The sequence below is a fragment of the Akebia trifoliata genome, unplaced genomic scaffold (genome assembly GCF_017979445.1).
Source record: "Akebia trifoliata isolate Shusen 1 unplaced genomic scaffold, ASM1797944v1 Contig00210, whole genome shotgun sequence".
In the NCBI taxonomy this organism is placed as follows: domain Eukaryota; kingdom Viridiplantae; phylum Streptophyta; class Magnoliopsida; order Ranunculales; family Lardizabalaceae; genus Akebia; species Akebia trifoliata.
The window spans coordinates 1-17564 of record NW_028236863.1 but is presented as its reverse complement, the minus strand read 5'-3'; the positions used below and the strand labels follow the sequence as shown (position 1 = coordinate 17564).

General features: G+C 33.0%; 1 pseudogene; it reads left to right on the top strand.

The window, feature by feature from the left end:
- The first annotated feature begins 48 nt into the window (after window positions 1–48).
- LOC147381866 (hydroxyproline O-arabinosyltransferase PLENTY-like) lies at window positions 49–6599 on the top strand (annotated as a pseudogene).
- The last annotated feature ends 10965 nt before the right edge of the window (window positions 6600–17564 follow it).

Below are 17564 nucleotides of genomic sequence, written 5' to 3'. Positions count from 1 at the left end.
AGATCATTTATATTTTTTTTTTAAACAGTAAGCTATGAACCCGTCACCATGATAAAAAAGATAAGAGAATCTAGGGCATCATCTCTATTTGTGGTTCTTGGGATGCTAGGGTTCTTCTTTGAGACTTATAACTTGATAAAGATAGTGATTCACAATAGAACCACCACCACTTTGTCGACATCTTCTCAACCCATATTTCAGATTCATCAGAAGAATGTGAAAAGACCTTTCCATGTCGCGGTCACCGCGGTTGATACCTCTTACAGTAAATGGCAATGTCGAATTATGTAATATTGGTATAAGAGAGTGATGGAGATGCCTGGATCAGATGATATGGGTGGATACACCAGGATTCTGCATTCGGGAAAACCTGATAACCTCATGGATGAGATTCCAACATTTGTGGTTGATCCTCTTCCATATGGTCAAGATATGGTGAGAAATCTTTTATTAATTACATTACTTGGTTTCCAATATATCAGGATCCGTGCACACACATATCTACTCATATATTTACAACGTGTTTTGTCCTGTGGGCTAAAAGTTTCGGATTGAGCTGATTTTTGGCGAGGATGATCTCTATGATTAGGAGATCATCCTCTTCAAAAATCAGACAATTCTAACACTTCTAACCCTATATTTATGAGTTGAAGAATCGTGGACCGTCAATTTTTTGTAAATCACTTTTGACAAGGTTAAAAGTTTTGGATTGAGCCGATTTTGGGTGAGAATGATCTCCTCATCATAGAGATCATCCTCACCAAAAATCAGCTTAATCCAAAACTTTTAGCCACATAAGACAAAACATGTTGTAGATATATGTGTACACGGAATCCAACCCATGTATATATAATATATATATATATATTTTTTTTTTTTTCTTTGGGAAATGTTCAACACCCTAAGCTTTTCCCTACACTTTAACAAACGTGTTTTGTCCTACATGGGTTAGAAGTTTTGGAATGGGCTGGTTTTTGGTGAGGATGATCTCTATGATTAGAAGATCATCCTCACCAAAAATCAGCCCATTCCGAAATTTTTAGCCCCATGTTTAGTAGTTGAAAAATTGTGGACCGTCCATTTTTTGTAAACCATTTTTGATGGGGTTAGAAGTTTTGGAATGAGCTGATTTTTGGTGAGGATGATCTCCTCACCATAGAGATCATCCTCACCAAAAATCAGCCCATTCTAAAACTTCTAACCCACGTAGGACAAAATACATTTGTTAAAGTGTAGGGTAAAGCTTAGGGTGGGGAACGGGACCCTTTCTTGTCTTTCTGTAGTTACATTCTTGGTGAAATTATGATAATACATACAAAACTTGTTAACCCCAAGAGGTTAGTGTAGTGGCAAGCCGAGCCTTGATCTCAGGCATGTCAAGTGTGTGAAACCAATGAAGCAATGAATTCCTTGGGATCACCCTACCCTCAACTCAACTAGTTGCACATAGGACTTTTCAACGGGGTAGTGTATATGACTTTGGGCACGTGCGGAATAAGGAATTTGCCCATGTGGTAAAATTTTTGTTGTGGGGGCAACTAAGAGGGTAAAATTTTTGTGGGGGCAATATAATTCACAATAGCTATGACCTTCTTGACTTCTAAGATTCTTGTGGGGGCAAGTGCCCCCACTGCCCTCATTGTAAATCCGCCCTTGACTGTGGGATTAGTCTCACCCGAAGGTGGGATACCCATGATAAGGAATATATATATATAGGGGGTGGTTCAAGGGCCATATGTAAAAACAGATGAAAAAACAATGGTTTTTCAAAATATGGGTTAGAGGTTTTGGATTGAGCTGATTTTTTGCGAGGATGGTCACTATGATGAGAAGATCATCCTCACAAAAAATCAGCTCAATCAGAAACTTCTAAATCCATCAAAAGTGATTTATAAGTTATTGACAAAAATTGGTAAAAAATCGACGGTCCACATTTTAAGTCACTTTTAATGGGGTTAGAAGTTTCAGATTGGACTAATTTTTTTTGCGGATGATCTTCCCATCATAGAGATCATCCTCACAAAAAATCAGCTCAATCTGAAACTTCTAACCCATATTTTAAAAATTTATTAATGTTACATTTTTTTTACATATGTTTTCTCATATGTCCCTTGAACCTGACCCATATATATAACTTCTTGTGTTTTATATGGCTATCTTCGAATTATTTTTATTTTTTGGCTATCCCTTTCATTTGGTGTGCATCTCAAGGGTATTTCCCTTTGAAATTTTTCTTCATGGGAGATTATATGGCTACCCATTCAATTTGCTTGTATCCTATAAGTATTTTCCTTTTAATTTTTCTTCTTATAAGACAAAAATCAGCTTAATTATTTAGAATTTTTAAATTAAAAAAAAAAAATACAAACCTTCTTGAGTCTACATATCTCTGTATAAGTTTTGAAAATACTTACCAACAAGGATGTATATATTTATTGTACTGATGTTAATTTAAAATTACTTTAATACCATTACATGAAAACTAATTAAATTTAAAAGATTACAACATTTTAGGTGAGATTACCACAACACCGTTATACTAATCGTTAAAAATGGTCAGATTTTGGTTTTCCTGTTTATTTTATTAAGCATGTAACGGAATATTTTTAATTTGAGTTAATATCTCGGTTCACTCTAGTTAAACCAAATTGGTATAAAAGGGAAACTGCCCTACATTATTTATAATTATAACTTGTTTAAAACTTAAAAGTTATCACACTAGGTGAAAACTGGAAAATTTGATGGGCCAGCGCCCACGAATTTTACAAATCGAATTTCAAAGGACCAAAGCCATTGAAACTTTTTATGTTCTCCGATTTGATGGCTTAGAGCAATCAAATTTCTCCCATCCTCCATTAATTTGACGGTTTCAACTCGTTGAAAAAAAAATTATACAATGAAAAATTCAATGCTTTGGTCAGTCAAATTTTATGAAATTCAATGGCCTTGGCCCGTCAAATATGGGCGTTTTCACCCCCTTTGCAAAATGAAACAACATACAATAATATATTATTGTTAAAAAGAGATAGTAATCATGCACTATCTCTTGGATCATGTCTATTAATTTTCTGTTATGAAACTGTACAAACACCAAAAGCTAAGGCGTTAATTGTATGGAGATTAGGTTACGTTTTTTTCTCTAGGGATCATATCAGACAACTACAGTCAATCTGCAGTCGACTTCCATAGATTTTTGGAACCCTTAGATAGTACTTTCCCCTTAGGTCTCTTCTTCTGTTGTTTTCAACAAGGTCCACTCTATGGGTCTTTCACTATATATATAAGACCTTCTTCTTAGGTTCCTAGGTGGTAACCCTGTTCCCCCAGCCACCCCTTGGGAGAATTCGAACTTATTAAATAAACCAAAAGCTAATGGGGTCGAATTCATGTCTTTCTCTCGTAGGTTCATAATATTTTCTTTCACATTGTACTCAAATGTTGTTTCTAGGGATATATAGTCTTAAATAGACCATGGGCCTTCATGCAATGGCTGGAGAAAGCAGCAATTGAGGAAGAGTAAGTTCACTTTATACTTTGAATTACCTATATTTTTTTCTTGTATTAAAAAAAAAACAAAAACCTAAAGTTTTTGTGTTATATGACCATTACAGATATATACTGATGGCAGAACCTGATCACATATTTATAAATCCTCTGCCTAACCTCGCACGTGGAGCACATCCAGCAGCATACACATTTTTCTATATTCAGCCTTTTGCGCATGAGAAATTAATGAGGAAGTTCTATCCTTTTAAGAAAGGCCCTGTGACAAATATTCAACAAATTGGCAGTTCTCCTGTAATCATGAAGAAGGTAGACCGTTTTGTTGCTAATATTGTTTGGTAAATTAGTTGGATCAAATTGACTTGCTAGGCCATTTATATTCTATTTCTCAATTATATATCCCAAGGTTTTTTTTTTTTTTTTTTGGATAAGGAAACTATTATGATTGTGAAAATTAATCCCTACTTATTAATTTTTTAAATTTCTGAAAAAAATTCAAATGCATTGTTTGAAAAATGAAATAGCAAAGATAACCGGCCCAATTGCACAAGACACAAGGATTTATGTGGTTCGGCAATGTGTCTACGTCCAGGGAAGATAACAAGAACAATAACTATTTTCTTATAAGTTTTGCAGACCTAGTGATCTCTATTTATATAATCGAGAGTTACAAAAACATGTAAAACTCCCGAAAATAAAAACCCCTCAAAAATAGAAAACACTTAAAAAAATATTACACGATTGCCCTTTTCGTACCTTCGTGGTGGCACTACCCCCTGCATCCCCATAGTTATGCGTAGCGCAAGAGAATACAAGACATTTACACAACACAAATGCATGATCTTCTTGAGAGCACAGATGCATGATCTTCTTTTTTGATTGGTAAGCTAGGGTTGGGGACCCCTTTCCAATTGCTGAATTTCTCTTCCAATTTTCCGTATCTCCTATGGAGGTAAATTTTAGTTTACCCGACATCCATTGATTCTTTCTGAGCTTGAATGTAGACTTGTTAATCCCTGCAATGCCCAAGCTCAAGAAAGAAGTGTATAGAATGAATTTTTGGGTTGGAATTGCGTACCTTTTTGGTAGAATCCATGGCTTTCTAAGAGACTAACAATGAATTGGAGAACCACACGGGAGAATCGATGGATGATCTTCATCTTAGAAATTCTAAGAAAAGATTTGAATCACCCTCAAGAAATCCCTTCAATTTCTCAAACTAGTAACCACAGAGCTACTCATCCTTCTACATTTCAAATTTTCATTCACGTCAAATGTTTATTTATTGATATTATCATTATTGTTGAAATTTTTGGAGGTAACCTGTTGACACGATGAACGAAAAATATAGCAAAAGGCAATAAATATTAAAAAAAAATATTGAACACCAAGATTTACTTGTCTCCTATTTAAAGCCTACATATACAGGTTGTGATCATATTTCTTCACTATGAAAATCAAATGAGAAAACTATAAGAAAAACCTTTAGTTTTAACCCAAAATGAAGCCCCTGAAATCTTTGTACACCCATGGCCCTACCTTTCTCAAACCCTAGAAGAAGAAAAACCTTCTCATAAAAAATGACCCATATCCCTTATTTATTGGTCAATAAAGAGAACTTATCCCAATTGGATTAAAATTTTATATGATGACTTAGATAAAGGAAAGAAATAAATATCAATTAATATTATCATCAACATCATCTCTATTATCCTTTTAGGGATTTTCTAATGTGCCATAATTTTGTTGCTTGTATGTGAAATTGGATAATCACATTTGGTGTCAACTAAATTACCTATTACAGTCCTTGCTGAAGAAAATTGCACCCACATGGAAGAATGTCTCAATAGAAATGAATAAAGACAAGGAGACTAGAGAAGAATTTGGCTGGGTGCTAGAAATGTGAGAGAACTTTTGGAATGATTTTGTATATATATCTTCTTAGTTAATTTCAACTATAACTTCCAATCCTAAGTGTTCTTATATAATTCTTTTTGCGTTTGCATTGGTATCCTATTACTAGGTATGGGTATGGTATTGCATCCGCGTTGCATGGTGTGAAGCATATTCTTCCTAAAGATTTTATGCTACAGGTTGGGAATGTTATACCTAAATCCGATCCTCTCCACACACACTTACATGTAGGGAAAGATAATTGCAGGTGAAAAATGTAAGCGGATGTGAGGATTCATGATTTCATGTGACCAGATACATATTCAAAACATTTATATGGATGGATAGATTATCCATTTTTGTTATAAAAGAAACAGTATTTCTTGAAAAAGAATATATATATATGATTTTGACTATGCAATAAAATTTACAGTTTTAGATAGGATATGTCAATTAAATATTTAGTTTAACAAGAATGAAGACCATTTCACTCAAATTGCAAAATGCCATACAATTTTATGTTCTCAAAAATCAATAAATTCTTCTGTTTTATAAACATTTTGAAAACGTACTTGTTTACGTAATTTTTAAAATGTTTTATCCATTTGCGTAAAACACTGAAAATTTTAGGTGTGGACATTGCTATATCTCTAGAGGTTGTGCTAACGAGTTCTTGACATGTTTGATTACAGCCTCCATATGATGTCAAGGTTGGGAAAAAGTTCATCATTCACTTCACTAATGAATGTAATTTCAATTCAAAGGTAAAGGGTATTCACCCATCCCCATGCTGAAATCATTATAAAACCATGATATTTCAACTATATGCTCATGCATTGTTTTGCCCTTGCTTCTTGTATTTGCGTTCATCTGTATGTGAATTCTGTGGTGCCACACATGTTCATCTGCATTTCTTTAGATCCATTTCCATTTCTTTGTTTTTGCATCGAATTTGGTCCAATTTCAGGGTGACCTAAAAGTTAAGAAAATTTCGGACTTGTTCCATTTTCAGGGTGAGCTAAAAGTTCTAAAAATTTCGGACTGGCGATTTGACAAGAGAGCGTATCTTCGGCATCCTCCGCCAAGAAATTTCTCCTTGCCACCTCCTGGAGTTCCTGAAAGTGTGGTATGTCTATAGTCAATTAACTTTTTAATCACATATAAAGATTGCATAATTGATCATACTTGGGAGGGGATATCTGTAGATACCTTCGTCATGATCTTCAGAAAGTTTCGGCCTTTATGTTGTAGTGTAGGCCACATTTTCCTTTATTGGATGTGAACTAACAATTGAAGTAGGATCTAAACCAATTGCTGGTTATGTCAAATAGTTAAAATGTAAGAAGTTTGTTAGGATTTTGTTCAGAGGGGAGGGCCTATTTAAGAGAGAGTAGCTCTGGGAATTTCGCGTTTCTACAGAGAATATTATTTATTCATGAACGTCCTGTCAACGAGATGCTTAGTAATGATTTGCTTCATTTTCTTGGATTCTTGGTGAGAGAATTATTGGAAAATTATCCGTCGTTTCTTGGACGCTGATTACTTCTTGTTAGACTCTATATTCTTGTAAACATAGGTATCTAGAAAAACCTTTTAAAAAATCATGGTTTTTGTTTCTGTCTTCGGAGATCGCAAGACATGTAAGCAATCTGCTTTCTAGTTTTCAGTTTGTATCAATTATCTTTAGGTTTGGTCATTCATGGATGAATCTTCATTAGGAGGTCGTTCTCTCATTCTCCAAAATTGGTCCCTAGAGATTAAACCTTCGAGGAATATGTTGTCATCTATTCCATTTTGGATAAGATTACATCAACTCCCCCTCTTCATCAGGTCCTCTAATTGTTTGAACATGATTTGATCTCCTATCCGTATGGATAACTCCGTTGCAAGTAGATCCATGCTTTCTTATGCTAGGATGTGCATAGAGGTTGAAGCAGATTGTAGCTTCACACAATATATTCATCAAGAGCAAGAAGTTAATGTTAAGAAAAATAGATGCAATTGAAACAAGAAAATGAATTGAAAAACAAACACAAGTTGCAATCACACAAATAAACACAAAGATTTTATGTGGTTCCCTCAAGATTGAGGTACGTCCACATATCACACCGATTCCATTATGAAAAGAAAACTCACAGTTATAGATTACACCCTTTCACCAAAAAATGAGAAATATAAATACCCAACGAAACGTAACTAGGGTTTTACATAATAGTAGTGAAATTACGAAAATATCCTTAGGTGAAGGTGTGGCTTGATTTACAATACCTCATGCTTGACTAGCACTATCAGGCTACACAGACCACAACAATCTCCCACTTGAAGACTAATCAAGAATATCTCCAACTAAACATGATGCATCTAAAAAGTAAAGCTTCGATAACAAACTCAATGTGAATCATCCTTGTCTTCTAAGCTTGAAGTCTAATAAAAGCTGAACAAGTCTCCAACTTCTTAAGAGTAACTAATTTGGTGAACATATTTGCAAGATTCACAGTTGTGTTAATATTTTCCAAAGTAAACACCCCCTTCTCTAGAAGTAAACGTATAAAGTGATACCTGATGTCAATATACTTCGTCCTCGAATGAAATGTTGAGTTCCTTACTAAGTGAATTTCCCTCTGACTATCATTGTGCAACTTACAATCATCTGGCACCTTACCCAACTCCTTCAAAAGAGATTGAAGCCATACAATTTCCTTACACGCATTTGTAATTGCAACATATTTTGTTTCTGTAGTCGAGAGAATAACTATCTTCTGCAATCTTGAAATCCAACTCACCGTTGCACTACCCAATGTAAAGACATAACCTGTGGTACTTTTTTTGCCATCTGGGTCTCTTGCCATATCAGAATCAACATACCCCTGTAGACTAATCTTTGCTCCATTATAACATAAAGATAGATCTGTGGTACCCCTCAAATTTCTCATAATCCTCTACACAGTCTTCCAATACTCCTTGCTTGGATTATTCATAACTCTATTTACAACTCTCATTGCTTGTGCAATGTCTGGTTTAGTAAATTCCACAACATACATAAGGCTACAAATTACTAAAGCAAATGGTACCTTTGACGTGTATTCTCGCTCCTCATTTGTAGTCATTTCTTACCTTCTTGAAAGCACAAAATGATTAGCTATAAATGATGATAAAATAAAAACAAAAGAAAACCTTGGCAAGCAAGGGTCGAACCAGAGAGACAATGTTAATTCAAAAATCTTTTTGCTTTAAATCTAATTCAATTTTAACAAGCAATTTAAAAATAATTTTCAAGATGGAACTGTCTATAACATAAACCACTAAAGAAAAAAGGGATTAAAAATACTATGAAGAAGTGTAGATCAGTCGGATCCACCTTCACAAGCTTTATCAATGATTTATAGTTCTCTATTTATCTCGATCTATTAAACAAAGCTAAGGTTTGTGGATCGGAAAGTTAAACAGTTATAATAAAAACAAGATTGAAAGTATATGATAAATTAAGCCAAGATTATAGGACAAGTATTAATTGTTATTTGTGAAGCATGATTCATCTTGAACTTATTAAAAAATGAACCATCAAAACTTTGAGAAACAATCAATATTTAATTCGATAATACGAACTTAACAATTATCACAATAAAACTATGAAGCAGTTATCATGAGAACAATGAAAAATTGATAAAATCTTACTCCAACTTCCTCAATGGATATAACGGAGAGTTTAGCCAATAATCATCGCAAGAACAATAAATAAAATAAACATAAAAAAATGAAATAGATATGAGGAAAAAAATTCTTCTTTATTGCTCTTGATTCTGAAACTAGCACAGTAACCTTACAATCTTCTAACTAAGAAAGAAAAAATATAAAATATAAAAATCTAACACTAAAAGAATCGAAGAAGAAAAGTTGATCTCAAGAGAGATGAGAGATCTTAGGGGGAGATGAGATGAGAGACCCTTTAGTTTGGTCTCCTATTTATAGAGAGACCAGATTAGAGTTTCTTGTGGGATTTAGGATTTCAAAAATATTCAAAAATTACAATAACTCAAAAACCCTATTTCAATACAAATGGTATTCAGCCGACAAGCTCTTGCATAAACCTCAAGGTTGGACTCACCGACTTGACCATGTCACTGCCATTGACCAAGGCACCGTGCTCCAAATGGGACCAAATGACTTAAATTTTGATCCTTGGTCTTATTTTGGATCTTGGATTACAATGATAACTTTGGATTTTTCTGATTTACCTTGAAACTTTGCGAGTATTTCTTGTTAAACGTAAATAACAATAATTAGTTTCAAAATATATAATTAAATTGAAAATAAGAATTATTATGGACTAACAATGAACTATATCTAATTAGAGGGTTTAGTGTATAATTTACTGATAAAGTCTATGTAATTATGGCTCTAAAAATCACTTTTTAGGTCTTGATCACACCCTCAAATCTAGATTTTGCTAGTTTTGAGCAAAAGTAATGTAAAATTTTAAAGTATAAACTATTTTCGTAGGTTATATGATTGCATTTAGCGGATGCAACAAATCCTTAAACTCCTGGTAGATGAGTTTGACTCGTGAGGATTTGTAGAGAATATATCCACAAAATTTCAACATTTTAAAAATATTAAAATCAAAATCAAAGTTTGTAAGGTAAACATAACGACATTTCATAAATCAGTCAAAAGTCCATACATTTGAGCAAAATTCTAGTTTCCATTCCTCACTTTAAAAATTTTAAAGATAACTTGAGTGTTCGTGTAATTTTTCTGATTTTTCTTTTAAAAGTAACATCTCTTCGAGAATAAGATTTCACTTCCTAACTGCTAAGAATGGTCGGTTCTATCTAAGTTCTAATTCAAAACTAAGCATTCTATCAAGGATTGTGAGAGGTATGGATGTTCACTTTAATACCTCTAAGGGACTTTATCTGTGATATTCCTGCCTAATCACCATTTTTTTTTTAAAAAACTGGTAACCCTTTTCAAGGTACTCAGTCTAATCCTATGGTTATTGTCCAAGTCATACTAAATCCAATTCTGTTTTTCTTCTAACCAACTAACCAAAGGATAAGAAAGTCATAGTTCACTCGATTTGGTTTCTTCTAACACTCAAGTAGAGAAAATGGTCAACACTTGTTCCAGAAGATGGTCAAACTTTTTCAGTGACTCATTCAAAAGTGTCAGTGAATTTTCAAAGTAATTTTTTTTATTTTCTTGATGAGGAATAACAAAAAAGAACTCATGATAAAAAATTAAATGAACCTGAAATTTGAAATTCATAAATGAAAAGTACATACAAAGATTTTGAAGAAAATATTTTGCAAGTGTTAAATATTTTTTATTTTTTTCTGAAAATATGAAATTAAACTAGCAATGAAATGTAATGCAATTGTGAGCTAACCTAACACGCTCAAACCTAATGACATATTGTCCTCAATAAACAGTAGTAAAAAAAGAGAGAAAAAAAAAGGGTTAGATCACACTAAAAACGGATGGGCATTAATTTGCAAACTCTTGTTACAATTTATCTGAAAAGAGTGAGAGTTATAACAATGATAATTTTCGAAACAGATTTGCACAAAAGACATCCTACTTAAGCATTGAAAAATAACTTAACTAAGAAATTAAAAATATTATAATCTAAAAAAAAAATAAAATCCTAATCTAAAAAAGATATCCTAATCAAAATCAAAATTCTTGACGGCCCGTGCATTAGGATGTGCCTTATTTTCCTCAATGTAGGTCATTATCTATCTTTGCTATTCAATCAATAATTGTTGATCAGTCGACAGTCCTAGTAGTTCTGATTGATTGGTTTGATTAAGAGTTGGCTTGGGAAAAAAAGAAAGAGATGGAGATTAAGGTTTACGTGAAAGTTTAAAATTATAAGAAAAGAAATCCTAACTATATTACTAAAAACAAATAAAAACACATGGTTTGCCTCTCAAGCAATGCTAAGTTTAATGTCTTCAGTTGAACCTATCAAAAGGTTCGATTCTTAGGAATTTTCTTAGCATGTAATTTTACAAACACGGTGATCGATTTCCCACCTCAAATAGTAGGAAGACAAATTGGAATCATCATTAGGACATGAAAATGATTTTTTAAAATAATCAACATTCCTCGTTTGTCCTCAGTTCTTATTGTCATTACTTTTTCGAAATAATTTTTAATCATCATATTTTCAAAGAGAATAGAAGTTGTAAGATAGACAAGGTGTTTACAATTTTGTGAAATGATAAGCTGAATGGGATAAGAAGTTAGATCAGCAGTGGTTGAAATTGGTGTGGTTAACAAATTAGAGTTGATTCTTGATTCCTCTTGTACAACAGTCTCCTTTGATGGTTGATTAATTTCCTTAGTCAAATTTATACAATCAACTTGCTTATTGAAAATTTGAGACACAATTTGACTTTCGGGGATTATCTCATTTGAAAATTGATCATTCTTTCTTTTTTCTAAAGGCACAGTAAGCGGATCGAGTTGGATTTTCATCATTGTTTCGGTTGGAATTGTAACCTCAGTGGTTTGTATTTGAATTTCTATTGAGAAAGGGTTATCAGTTATTGATAGACAATCATCGAAATCCTCAAAATAATGGAACTGGTTACTAAGGTTATTTTGAAAAAATAGTGGAATTTTCAGGATTAAAATATCCTCAGTTTTGAATTGATCAATTTGCCCTTCTTCTAAAAGTAATACAAGGTGATTCAACTAAGACTCCATTTTGACTAACGCTTGACAAATGTCTTAGAGTTGTTGTTGTTGGATTTGGATGAACTGTTGTAGTTGATTGAGCTATTGTTGTTGTTGTTGAAATAAGAACTCAGTTATCATGGACGCTAATGATGAAGATTGAGGAGAAGACAAATATGAATGAGTGGATCTTGACTCAGGCTCTGTAGCTCTATAATCGAAAAATTGGTGAAAATCATAGGATTATTGGGAAATTATGATTTGGTTCATCATCGAGGTGTCGTGCATATACAAATCATCATGGTTACCAAAATGACTACTTTGAGTGAACTCATTCTGACAAAACATGGTATCCGAGGGAAACCAATTATTTTCGTGGTATGGTTGGTCGAATGAACTAGGTGTCGACATCCAATAAGAATTTTTAGAATTACGCCTATTGGCCTGCCTAATAGGGCAAGAATTTGGTGATGAAATTTGATTCTTATTTTGTTCGCACCATCCTTATAAGGGTTCTTTTTTTACTAATATGTAGTTGGAAGTGTGCAGTCAACTTACTCAAATTTAATACAAAAACCCACTTACAAGAGTTACGTAGGGGTTTTGAGTTTTACTTCCTATTCTAGACGGGCATTGATCGAGTTAAGTTGACTCGGGCCACTGAGACCAAACTTGGTATATGAACTCAAGGAGCCGAGACAGTTATGTCCCATTGTCATCTTCCCTTAATTCTATGACAATTCGAGCCCTCTTGGATTAATTAAAATTAAATTCTAAAAATAAATTAAAACTTTTAAAAGAAAATCTTACTATAGTTCTATTCTAAACAGAAACTAAAAAAAAAAGTTATTGCTTATTCGTCAAAGAATCAGATTCGGGTGGTGGAATAAAATTTTCCAACCACATTGCTCCTTGTCGAATCCTTTGGCTAAAAATAAAAGAAAAATTAAAATTAAAATTCCAGAAAATTTATGTACTCATTAGAATCCAAAAGTCTAAAAACATATTCTATAAAAATTTAAAGCGCGAATCTCAAGGTTTGACCGCGGTGCCTCAATTGACTTAGGCGTCGTGGAAAATTTCTGATGAAATTAGCTCAAATTTTAGTGTTTTGTTTGTATTGACTTTAGGAATCTAGTGGTATTTTTTTCAAATTTTTCTGAAATAAAAATTTTGATCAAAAGAAAATCGAATCAGATTTTCGGATAAAAGATATTGGATTACACCGGTATCCCTAGTAGCAATGCTAATTTGTTCGAGGTATAGATGATGATAAAATAAGAATAAAAGAAAATCTTGGTAAGCAAAAGGTCGAACCACAAATACAACGTTAATCTAAAAATCTTTCTACTTTAAATCCAATCCAATTTTAACAAGCAATTGAAAAATAATTTTCGAGATGGAATTATCTACCATAAACTACTAAAGAAAAATGGATTAAAAATACTATAAAGAAGTGTAGATCAGTCGGTTCTACCTTCATAAGCTTTATCATCAATTTATAGTTCTATATATATCTCGATCCACTAAACAAAACTAATGTTTATGGATTGGAAAATCAAACAGTTATAATAGAAACAATATTGAAAGTATGCGAGAAATTAAGCCAAGATTATAAGACAAGTATTAATTGTTCTCTGTGAAGCATGTTTTACCTTGAACTTGTCAAAGAATGAACCATCAAAACTTTGAGAAACAATCAATATTTAATCCGATAATACTAACTTAACAATTATCACAATAAAACTATGAAGCAATTATTATAAGAACAACGAAACATTGATAAAATCTTTCTCCGACTTCCTCAATTGATCTAATGAAAAGTTTAGCCAATAATCATCACAAGAACAATAAATAAAATAAATACAAAAGAAAAGGGAATAGATATGAGAGAAAAGAATTCTTTTTTATTGCTCTTGATTCTGAAATTGGCAGAGTCTCCTTACAATCTTTAAACTAAGAAAGAAAAAATTTAAAATTTAAAAATCTAAAATTAAAAGAATAGAAGAAGAAAAGTTGATCTCAAAAGAGATGAGAGATCTTTAAGGGAGATGAGATGAGATACCCTTTAACCTGAGCTCCTATTTATAAAGAGATCAGATTTGGATTTCTTGTGGGAATTAGGACTTTAGAAACATTCCAAAATTACAATAACTTAAAAACCTACTTCAATACGAATGGTATTCAGCCACCAAGCTCCTGCACAAACCTTGAGATTGGATTCACTGACTTGACCACGCCGCTGCCATTAATCAAGGCGCCACGGTCCAAGTGGGCCCAAATGACTTGAATTTTGGTCCTTGATCTTATTTTGGATCCTAGATCATAGTGGTAACTTCGGATTTTTTTGACTTGTCTTGAAACTTTACGAATATTTCTTGTTACACCTAAATAATAGTAATTAGTACTGAAATACATAACTAAATTGAAAATAAGAATTATTATGTACTAACAATGAACTATATCTAATTAGAGGGTTTAGTGTATAATTTACTGATAAAGTCTATGTAATTAGGGCTCTAGAAATCACTTTCTAGATCCTGATCACTCATTGGCTTAGCATGATCCATATTGAGCCTCTTTAGTACTTTTTCAATGTATTGTGCTTGAGATAACCACAATCTTCTATTCTTCCTATCTCTGCTAACTGCATACCAAGGATATATTTTGATGCATCCAAATTCATCATAGAAAAACTCTTTAGAAAATTGTTTCTTTAGCTTTGTTATTTCAGTCATATTTTATCCTATAATAAGAATATCATTTACATACAAGAGAAGAATGATGTAAGAGTCATCAAACTTCTTGAAAGAAAAATAGTGATCAACATTACATCTTGTATACCTACTACAAGACATAAAGTTATCAAACATGATGTACCACTATCTAGGTGCCTGTTTCAACCCATACAAACTTCTTTTTAGTTTACATACCAATTTTTCATTCTCTGGTGCCAAATATCCCCGTGGTTGCTTCATGTAAATGTCTTCATTCAAATCACCATGAAGAAAAGTTATCTTCAGAACTAGTTATTTTTTATGAAAGTTTTTTACTGCAACAATACTTAAAACAGGTCTGATGGTACACAATTTTACAATAGGAAAGAAAATATTTGTATAATTGACACTTGCCTTTTGTTGAAATTCCTTCACAACTAATCTGCCCTTGTATCTTTTGGTTCCATCATGTTCTTCCTTTAATTTGTAAATCCATTTGTTATGCAAAGCCTCCTTGTCCTTGGGTAGCTCAACCAAATCCCAAGTTTGGTTTGTGGATAATGAGTTCATCTCATCATCCATTGTCTGCTCCCACTTAACTTTGGTCTCAACCTGCCTAGCTTCATTATAACACTCTGGTTCACCATTGTCTGTTAGTAGTAAATAATGGATAGAAGAAATATATTGAGTTTGAGTCTTTCCTTGTGTAACTCTAGTAGATCTTCTAGGTTCAAGTAGAGGAACTTGAGTGATATAATCTTGAGTTTCTTCCTGTGTATTTTCATTCACCAACCTAAACACATCTCTAAATGGTGCATCACCAAACTCAACATGCCCATTATCCCTGGAATTTGTAATAGCTTCTCTTCTTTTCATATTCTTCATATACATTGAATTTTCATTAAATATGATATTCTTACTTCTAATTCCATACTCAATGAAAATACACTTTTTTTCATATTCTTCATCAATGACATATCCAATGAAAATACATTTCTTAGACTTAGGATCTAACTTGCTCCTTTCATTAGAATCGATGTGGACATAAGAGGTACAATCAAAATTTGTAAATGGGATAAATTAACATCTTTTTCTATCAAAGGTTTTTTTGGTAGATCAAACTTCAAAGGAACCAAGGGTCCTTTATTGATCAAGTATGCAGTAGTGTTCATAGTATCTGTCCAAAATGATTTTAGCAACCCAGCATGTATTCTCATACTCTTGGTGCACTCTAAAATGGTTTGATTTTTGCATTCTATGATACCATTCTGTTGAGGCTTATTAGGAATAGTTTTTTGTCTTCTAATCCCAATATGTTCATACTAGTCTTTAAATTCGTCACTGTAATTCTTTCCACCATTGTTTGATCTCCGACACTTGAATCTCAACCCAATGTCATTCTCAACCAAGGCTTTCCACTTTTTGAATACGCCAAATACATTAGACTTCTATTTTAGAAAATAAATCTAGCGTTTTTTTGTGTTGTCATCGATAAAGGTGACAAAATAAAGAAAACCACAAAGAGAAGAAATTTTGGTTCACTCCCATACATCAGTGTGAACTAACTCCAATTTCTCTAATTTTGGAGTCTTTCCAACTTTTGAGAAACTCACATTCTCTTATTTTTCAAATATGTAGTATTCACAAAAGTCTAAATTCGCCTCCTTTAGCCTAGATAATTTACCCTTGGTGTACATTACCTTCATCCTCTTCTTAGCCATATCTCCAAGCCTACAATGTCAAGTATTAGCATTCACACCTGTAGAAATCACTACTATATAACTATAGGTCCCAGATGTAACATAAAGAGTCCCCTTTTTCTTGCCACAAGTTACCATCATAAACTCTTAGATCATCTTCCAGAATTCACCTAAGAACATGGTGAGTATCCAAACTATCCAAGCTATCCTACTAAAATCAGATTCTTCTTCAACTATGGAACATGCTCACATTTTTTAACTATAAAGACATCTCATTCGACAGATTTATATACATATCACCCTTACCAACAATGCTGCAAGGCTTATTGTCCTTGAGATATACTCTACCAAAATCATCTTATACATAGTTCTATAGAATGCCTCTATGGAATAATGCTCTAGAATCTACTATCTATGTGTCCATGTGTAAGGAAACAAATAAGGTCAATGTATCGGAATCACTACCATCAAAAAGGTTAATAGATAATTTACCTTTTTGATTTTTGATTACTTTAGGTTTCTTTGCAGGTTTGCAATCTCTTTTGAAGTGACCCTTTTTGCCTGTGGTGTTTTCGACATGCCCTTTTTCGAAATTGATCGGCCTTTACTCTTTCCTTCGCATTCAAAGCATTTCCTGAAGTATCAGCTGATCTCGAAGATTTCTACGAGCTTCCTAGTTTAAGATGATGCCAACAACATCATCAAACTTTAATTTATCGGAACTAGAAGAACTGCTCACAGTTATTACCAGACTATCCCAACTATTTGGTAATCCACATAAAATTAGTAGAGCCCTGATTTCTATTCAAAGATAATCTCAATGGATTCCAACTATGTTGTGATTGTATTGAATTTGTTTAGATGCTCAACTACACTATCACCGTCAACCATCTTTATGTTGAATAACCTTTTCATCAAGAAAACTTTGTTTGAGGTAAACAATTTCTCGTACATCCTTGACAAAATGGCCATAAAATCTACTGTAGTCTTCTCCTTAGAGATATTGAAAGCCACAGACAAAGTGAAGATAATCAAATGGTACCCAGGGATTTTCTATCGAGATCTC